Source organism: Microtus oregoni, unplaced genomic scaffold, assembly GCF_018167655.1.
Source record: "Microtus oregoni isolate MIOR12 unplaced genomic scaffold, Mior012 000047F_ref0000412, whole genome shotgun sequence".
Classification (NCBI taxonomy): Eukaryota; Metazoa; Chordata; class Mammalia; order Rodentia; family Cricetidae; genus Microtus; species Microtus oregoni.
Window position 1 is genome coordinate 8,249,398 of NW_024543221.1, and position 9,030 is coordinate 8,258,427.

A 9,030-nucleotide genomic window follows, 5' to 3' on the forward strand; every position below is an offset into this window, starting at 1 on the left:
TGCCACCAAACACTTAAATGGTGTTGATGAATTGCCAGCAGCATACTTCTTGGTGATGTCAGGGACGTTGAAATTCCATAGAGTTGTGGCAATAAACATGGCTCCTGCCAGTACCTCCGCCATGATGCTAGGCTCTCAGAAAGCTAAGGAATGGGACTGGATCCAGCTGTCAAAGCCACGGCTTTAATCCTAGCCTTATCACTTAGCAAATTAAAGATTCATGTGGGCATAAAAGAGAGATATACAGTAAAGATAGATTCAGATGAAGAAAACCTCTTGATGGAGGAAGGTCATTGGTTAATTAAATAAAGAAACTGCTTGCCCTGATAGGTTAAAACATAGGTGGGAGGAGTAAACAGAACAGAATTCTGGGAGGAAGAGGAAGTGAGCTCAGACTCCACAGCTCTCCTCTCGGGAGCAGATGCCTCAGAGAGATCCCATGCTCCCTGCTCCCGGGAAGATGCATGCGATGAAGCTCCGACCCAGGATGGACGTAGGCTAGAATCTTCCCGGTAAGACCGGTGCTACACAAATGATAAGAAATGGGCTAGTCCAGGTGTGAGAGTTAGCCTAGAAGAGGCTAGATGGAAATGGGCCAAGCAGTGTTTAAAAGAATACAGTTTCTGTGTAATTATTTCTGGGCAAAAGCTAGCCGAGCAGGCGGCCGGGGTGCTGGGGATGCAGCCCTGCCGCTTCTTATTACTACAACCTCTAAATTGTTTTCATTATATTTAAATATATGCAGTCTTGTGAGAGAAAAGAAAAAGGATAAAGTCCTTAAAATAAAAAAGAAAGAAAGAGAGTAGCTGGATGTGGTGGCATATACCTTTAATCCCAGAACTTGGGAGGCAGAGGCTGGCAGATCTCTATGAGTTCAAAGACAGCCTGGTCTATAGAATGAGTTCCAGGACAGCCAAAGATACACAGAGAAACCCTGTCTCAAAAAGCTAAGAGTTAAAAATAAAAATAAAAGAAATAGAGTTTAAAATAAAGCCACATAAAGATGGAAAATATACAGAGAGTCAAGATACTGTATGGTATTGTGTTGTCTTTGAACGGCATGACTGCTGATTAAGACATTTAGCATAACAGTTGCTAAAAGACATTTGATTATAAATGCTGCTTAATTAATCCAACATCTATATTTTGAAAATGAATTGACTTTAAAATATAAGTCAAAAGATATGTTATTTCAGAGAAGAGGTTTTGCTTTTGTTTCTTCAGGAAATGAGAAGCTGTGGATTCAATCTGAGTTAAGAAAAATCATATTTGATCAAGGAAAACCACCTGAAAAAAATCTCCAGATGTCTGAGTTCTGCATCCAGAACAGTTTCAAGACTGGTGGCTGAGATTATCAAGCCTCACAGAATATATAATTCATGACTTGACCATAATTCAAAATTTTCTTTAGGTCCCCATAAGATTATCAGTGCCACCAATCAGCAAGAAGAAGCCTAGAAAACTACACCCACATTCCCCAAAAATGGATTATGGGTATTTTTCTTCGTTTAGAGTGTTGGTTACAACTTATATGGATAATGGTCATGAAGAAAGCTAAACGAGGGAGATTCCATTCAGAGTTCTTGTTTTGAAAAACGGGCGGGGGACTGCTGTGGGACAATGATTTTACCCTGTAAAGATTTGTTTCTTGTACTTGTTTAATAAGATGCTGATTGGCCAGTAGCCAGGCAGGAAGTATAGGTGGGACAACCAGGCAGGAAGTAGAGGTGGCGCTACAAGAACAGAAGACTTCAGGGAAGAGGATATTGTTAGTCTGCAGTCATAACCCAGATGCAGAGGAAGCCACAGAGCAAGCAAGATGTGACTGCCTTGCTGAAAAAGGTACCAAGCCACATGGCTAACACAGACAAGTGTTATGGACTAATATAAGTTATAAGAGTTAATAAGAAGCCTGACCTAATAGGCCAATCAGTTTACAATTAATGTAGACCTCTGTGTGTTTCTTTGGGAATGAATGACTGTGGGACCTGGTGGGACAGAAAAGTCAGTCAACACCAAGGGTCCTAGTAAGCTTTTCATTCCAACAATAGAAGTTTTGACATCAAAGCAAACAATCCTCCTAGGAGGCTAGATGAATGCTTAGATATGGCTGAAATCACTTATGTCATAATTGGGAAAGAGCAGAAGAGTGATGGATAAAGAGGGGAAAAACCAAACCCAATATTTAAATATGCTGAGCATATCTCTAGCAACAACTCTATCAGACCATAGTTTCTATGCTTATATGTAAGCAGAGGGGTCAGAGAAACAAGGCACTTCTTGGCAGGGCAGGAGTGGAATGCTTCTATCATTATACTGCAACCAAAGTTATCTCCTATTCATTGGAGAAATATAAAGGTCCAGCCACCCAGGGAGGCTGGAGAATGAAATGGATACAACCAGTGTGTGCCAACCCCAAATCCCCAGCTTGTTGATGGAAAAATCAGTCAAATGACTCTCTGTTGACCTAGCATTTGAGAGGGAGGTATTAGGTGGCCGTTATTCCTAAAAAGAGGTCACTAAAGAAAGAGGACGAAAGGCAGCTGGTGGAGTCATTAACCACGGCCGTTTCAAAGCCTTCCTATCGGGATAAGCCTGGGGCCTGTTTGAAATGTAACCCAGAGTTCGAGAAAAGACTAAACAGTCTCTAGAAGTAAGGAGGTTTAATTCAAGGAGACACAGGATCACAAATAAGAACCATTTGTACCTTCCACAGCTCTTGGCCAAGATGCTCACAGCAAACCATTCAGAGCCTAAGAGTCCAATCACTGCCCTCTCACAGATGGAAATCAAAGCTCAGCATTCTGTGTGACATCAGTTGCTTCTAGAACGGATGCTGTGGAGACCCAGGGTCCTCAGTATAGAGAAAAGATGACATTGATTTTGAAAATGAGACCGTCACAAATCATGCATTGCTTTGTAGAGCTGGAAATAGCTTTTAAACCCATGGGAAACAATATTGGGAGCTGCAATCCTGTCGATTTGATATGGTCCTTGGGTCTCCAGCATTGAGCACGTCAGGTGACCAGCTCTTAGCTCACTTCTGGATTCTGCCAGCGGAAAACAGAAGAGACTTGGCAAATGAAAGGCAAGATGAGAAATGAGAATGGAAATAACTGATGAGGGGCTGGGAAGGACACTCAGCTAGTCGCTGATCAAAGCAACAGAGCAGTCTATTCCCATGATTAATTAACAACAGGAGGGGGTGTGGCTCCCTGAGCTCTGTGACCTCCATTGTCCCAGCCCCAGAGCTTCTCTCTTCCACCTGCTGGTCTCCTGAAGTCTGTTTTCAGGGGGACAACTTGTAACATGGCCCAGATGCATCCTTCATGCTGACAGATCAGTTACCCCTTATGAGTCCCTCTTAGACTCAGTCTGTGACTGACATTTCTCTTTTTTTTTCCTGGTTTATTAAGGAATTGTTTATTTTGAGAAAAAGATCCCAAACATCAGGCTGTTCACAAACATAACTCATGGTCTTAACTTTAGAAAACAAATATTAAGACTAGTACACTATTTTCCTGTAAGATGCATTCGACATGCCAACTCTCATTCCCAAAAATACATGGTTGCATTCATGTAGAACAGCCCCACTCAAGCGAAGGAAAACACACACCTCTAATGCAAAGCTGCTCTCGGGGATCACAAGTAAATGACATGCCTCTGCAGTCAGGGAAGCAACCACTGAAATTATATGAATGGGAAGAGCTGTACTCCCTGCATAACAAGAGATTATTTTGGAGACAGTTGATTAAAAACCATACATCTTTTCATTTTTAAGTCAAAGAGTTATCAAAATTAAAAGCAAAACTTACAGGGTAAGATTTAACAAAACTACTAAGGAGCATCAAAAGAAGTGAGAATGGAACTAGGCGCAAGGCAATTATGTAAATCAATGAACACAGGATAAGGAGAGGGCGGAGAGGGCAAACAGTGAGACTGTGCTGAAGACAGTAAGGGAGAGGACCTGGCGTTACTTCCGTCTCTCACAAGCGCCTAGGAAAATGAACAACCGGATAAGATCTCTAAACTCTGTTATGTGCTTAAGAGTCATCCTCCCCATTGGCGCTGTCTCTGCCATCCTCTCCTTCCTCAGCTTCTTTTCCATCGTCCTTGATCAGCTCCAGCTGGTCATCCCTTCAATCCTCGTTGTTGCGTCATCCAGCAGGTTGCCCTCCTCAGCAGCGTCATCTGCGCCTGCCTCAGACTCCGTCTGTTCGTCTCATCTTTTCTCACAGAGGCCCTGCTCTGCTGCTCCTCAGGCTTTTCATTCTTCATCTCTACGGGGGATGAGAAGGACAAGTCTGCTTGTCTGCTTTGTTCTGAAAAATTTTTTCCAGGCTTTCCAGCAGAGAATCCACTTTTTGTTTTTATCTGAGTCAGCTCTCACCTTTCAACTTTCCAGATTTGGAAGAAGACCCTCACCCCCCCCCCCCCCGTTGTCCACTCTTCGAACTGAATACACTTTTGCCCCTCCCAGAGGTGTTTCCAGAAACACATTGGCATTTAGAAGGAACCACAGCTCGAGTAATAGGAGGAGGAGGAACATGTGATGGGTAACTGTACATCCTGGACTGACATTTCTCTTAGCAGCCCTGGTCAACACGTGGAACTGTCCCCTGAGCCTCAGCCTGACCCCAAGGGCCACTGGCTTCCCAGAGATTCTGCTTGGTCCTCAGCAGAAAGAGGGAATGCAGAAGGCAGGTCTCCTGGGGACACTTGTGGACTTGGGGTTTATAGCTTGTTGGTTTTTATTGTTGTTGTTTTTCAAAGACCTAATCCTTGGGCCTCTGGCTGATTTATTTTCCCTGGGAGTTGTTTGCTGAGGAACAGTGGCTCTGGCCAGAATGGGGAGAAGCTGTGTCTAACTTGAAATGTTGGAAGCTTTTTATCGTTTTATGTGTCTGTCTACTGTCACTTCCAGTAACCATGAGCATGAGGCAATTAATCAGATGATTTTGACAATTGCCCTCTCCCCAAAATCTTTTTGGGAGGAGCCACAACTATGATCCAAACTCACTTGTGCCTCAGTCAAAGCCCAGGTTCAAAATTCCACCTAGTCATATTCTTTCCACCCCACAGGGGAGGAACTGCTCCCAGGGGTAAAGCAAAATGTAAACATTTGCTTGTGGCAGTCACTCCCTACTCAGTCACTAGCTTCCTTCCTTCTGGTCAAGAGCTGGCTGGTGTCCCTGATGTAAGCTGTGGGCTAGGTGACTCCACTCTTCGTTAGTCTCCTTTGAAGAGTGTCTTTGTTAAGGTTTCTGTCTCTGAGAAGAGACACCATGACCACAGCAACTCTTACAAAGAAAACATTTCATTGGAGTGGCTTATAGTTCAGAGGTTCAGACCATTATCATCATGGTGGGAAGCGTGGTGGCATGCAGACAGACAAGGAATTGGAGCTGAGAGTCCTACATCTTGAAGGCAACAGGAAGACAACTGACTCACTGGGCAGTATCCTGAGCATAGAAAAACTCAAATCGCACCCCCACAGTGACACACTCCCTCCTACAAGGCCATACCCACTCCAACAAAGTCACACTTCCTAATGGTGCCTCTCCCTATGAGATTATATTGACCAATTAAACTCAGACTACCTCAGAGGGGCACATGGCTTTGCAGGAAGTTACTCTGTTCTTTCTCCTTCCTATGTGGAAATGTGGCCTTAAAAAAGTGGAGTACAACTCAACTGTAAAAATAATGACATCTTTAGATTTACAGGCAAATGGATGGATCTAGAAAAAGACATATTGAGTGAGGTAACCCAGACCCAGAAAGACAAATATAATATGTACTCACTCATAAGTGGCTTTTAGACATAAAGCAAAGAAAAGCCAGCCTACAGTTCACAACCCCAGAGAACCTAGACAACAAAGAGGACCCTAAGAGAGACATACAAGAATCTAAATAGGAAAGAGAAAAAAGACAAGACCTCCTGAGTAAATTGGGAACATGGGGAGTCACAAGAGAGGGTGGAAGAGGAGAGGAGCAGGAGTGGAGAAAAATGTATAGCATAATGACACCATTAAAAATACTATTTTAAAAAGAGCATTTTGATAAGAAGGCTGGAGAGACTTATCAGATGTTTAGGGCACTGGTTACTCTTGTAGAGGACCTGGGTTCAGTTTCCAGTACCCACATGGTGACCACAACTATCCAAAAGTACAATTCTAGGGGCTCTGGTTCTCTTTCTGGCCTTCACAAATACCATACATGCACAGAGTTGTAGGAGAAGGGCCTGCTTGTTAGTCCTGGCTGCCCGGCTATCTTAAACCCAAAATAATCACACAAAAACTCTATTAATTAAAACATTGCTTGGCCCATTAGCTATAGTTTCTTATTGGATAACTCTTACATCTTAATTTAACCCATCTTTATTAACCTGTATATCACCACAAGGTTGTGGCCTACCAGCAAAGTTTCAGCATGTCAGTCTTCGGCGGTGGATCATGGCATCCCTCAGACTCTGCCTCCTTCCTCCCAGAATTCCATTTAGTTTTCCCCATCTAGCTCTGTTCCCCTCAGCTCTACTATTGGCCCAAAGCAGTTCCTTTATTAACCAATGAAAGCAATACATAGACAGAAGGAACTCCTATACCATACAGTATAATACATGCATTCAGGCAAAACATTCATATAAATGAAGTAAAAATTAATCTTTTTGAAAAAGAATTAAAATGATACTAAAGAGTGCATGTGTAAACAGTTGTTAAGTGTGGTGATGTATAACCTTTAGAAAGGTGGGTTAGGGTTAGGATAGGGTACGGTAGGATTAGGGTGAGTTTTAGGGTAGGGTTAGAGTAGGATTAGGGTATGGTAGGATTAGGGTAGGGTTAGGGTAAGGTTATGTTTAGGGTAAGATAGGGTTAGGGTCAGAGTAGGGTGAGGGTAGGGTTAGGTTTAGGGTAGGGTTAGGGCTATATAGGGTCAGGGTCAGGGTCAGGTTAGGGCTAATGTTAGGGTAGGGTAGGGTTAGGGTATGGTAGGATTACGGTAGTTTAGCACAGGTTTAGGGTCAGGGTAGGGTTAGGGCTATGTAGGGTTAGGGTTAGAGTAGGGTAGGGTTAGTCTTATCGTAGGGTAGGGTTTGGGATAGCAATAGAGTATGGTAGGGTTAGCTTATTATAGGGTGGGATAGGGTAGGATTGAGGTAACGGCAGTTTCAGTGTGGAGTTAGGAAAGATGGAATGTACAGAAAAGACAGAGGAGTTCTGAAAGAGGCAGAGCTAATCATTTTGACTTTGACGTGGTTTTCTATTTTGTATTGGATCAAGTATAAATTTGCCATTGATAGTGAAAATGCATAATCCTAAGTGAACTCCAAAGCTTCAGATCGGCCTTTCTATCTGTCCATCACAGATATAGCTTGCTGCTGGGCATATGTTTGTTTCACTGGCTTCCTTGATCTAACTGCTTCATATTTTTATTTGTTCATTCTTTCAATAGAATATTTTATTAAACCAAAAGGTACTTAGATGAGGACTTACCTGCCTGGGACAAATGCCCAACAGGAACTTGTGTGGCTTATAAGGGCAGAGAGATGTCTGGGAGACCAGTACAGTGATCTCCATTTGCCCCTTCGGTTTCTCAGAGGGCTCTTGTGGATGGGATGATAATGCCATCTTTTTCTTTGTGAAAATAATTGCTGCAAACCTGTGCTCACCAGCGTGGGGGTGTCCCAGTTACCCCTCCCTCATTCCTGGAGAACGGATCTGAGATCTCAGCTGTGTGTCCAAATCCTTGATATCAGCTTCCTTCCAGAAACTACTCTATCTCAAAGAGAAGGAAAAAATAAACCAGGGAGCTCTCTGCTTGTAAGAGAATAGGAAGAGGTTTTCACATGATAAGCCTCAACTTCTATTTTAAGGCTTTATTTTTCCAAATAAATCTATGTAAACAAGGATTTGGGAATCTAAACAAGCACTGAGCAGCAAGTACTCATCATTGCTTTCTTGGCTGGAGCCACAGCAGGAGTTCCCTGGGCTGGAGTTTTGGGTGGTGGAGGCTGGGTGTGATAATAATAATTTTTCTTTAAAAAAAAAAAAGAAGAACAAAATCTTTCCACATATGGAGAGTCTCTCCCAACCCAGTACTGGCAGAAAAGGCTGTGAAAGCCAGGTCTGAGGATTCCATATCCTCCTCCCTTTCTGGATGTGCGGGGGAGACTACATGCACATGGACTGCTGGATGTTAGAATGACAGAGAGGATTCTGGGAAAGTGATACAGCATGGCCACAAAGCTGCCAGTGGGACAGTCTATTCCATACAGCGTTTATAGAACAGGAAAACGTGATTATTCATATAGTCCTTCCAGTGCTGTCTCTAGCCCCTCCTCCCTATAGTCCGTTTCCCAATTGTTTTTTTTTTTTTTTGTTGTTGTTGTTTTGATTTTCGAGACAGGGTTTCTCCGTAGCTTTTTTGGTTCCTGTCCTGGAACTAGCTCTTGTAGTCCAGGCTGGCCTCAAACTCACAGAGATCCGCCTGCCTCTGCCTCCCAAGTGCTGGGATTAAAGGCGTGTGCCACCACCGCCCGGCAATTGTTTTCTTTTTTTTTTAATAGTAGTGAAATATAGGTGCATAAGACTTAGTATCAGTCATTTAATGTAGACCTTTCGGTGACGTGAGATGCATTCACACTGCTGAACTCCCAGTCTCCAGCCCCTTGGCTGCCCAAAGAAACTCTGTGCTCCTTCAGAACCACCATGGATGCTGGCACCCAGCCTCCTACCCTCCACCTTTACACACCTGACAACTCTCTGGTGCTCGTGTGAGTGGAAGCATCTTGTCTTCTGTGGGGATGAGTAAGTTCACTATACCCATGGCTTTAAATGTGTCAAAAACTACATTTGACATGTTATTAACCCTTGCACATTATGCATTATAGGTGTATAATCTTTTAATGCATGCATTAAATCCTATGAGAAGCAAAAATTCTACAAAACAAGGTTACAGTTATTTGTGTGTTCAGCTTTGCTAGAAAATGTTATACATTTGCAGGGATTTGAGGCTGCCCTGACATCCTTTCAT

The 9,030-nt window shown here is 43.1% G+C and overlaps 1 pseudogene; it reads right to left on the reverse strand.

Annotated features, from left to right (window-relative positions):
* Positions 1-4,043: 4,043 nt before the first annotated feature.
* On the reverse strand, positions 4,044-4,568 carry LOC121435937 (annotated as a pseudogene).
* Positions 4,569-9,030: the final 4,462 nt, after the last annotated feature.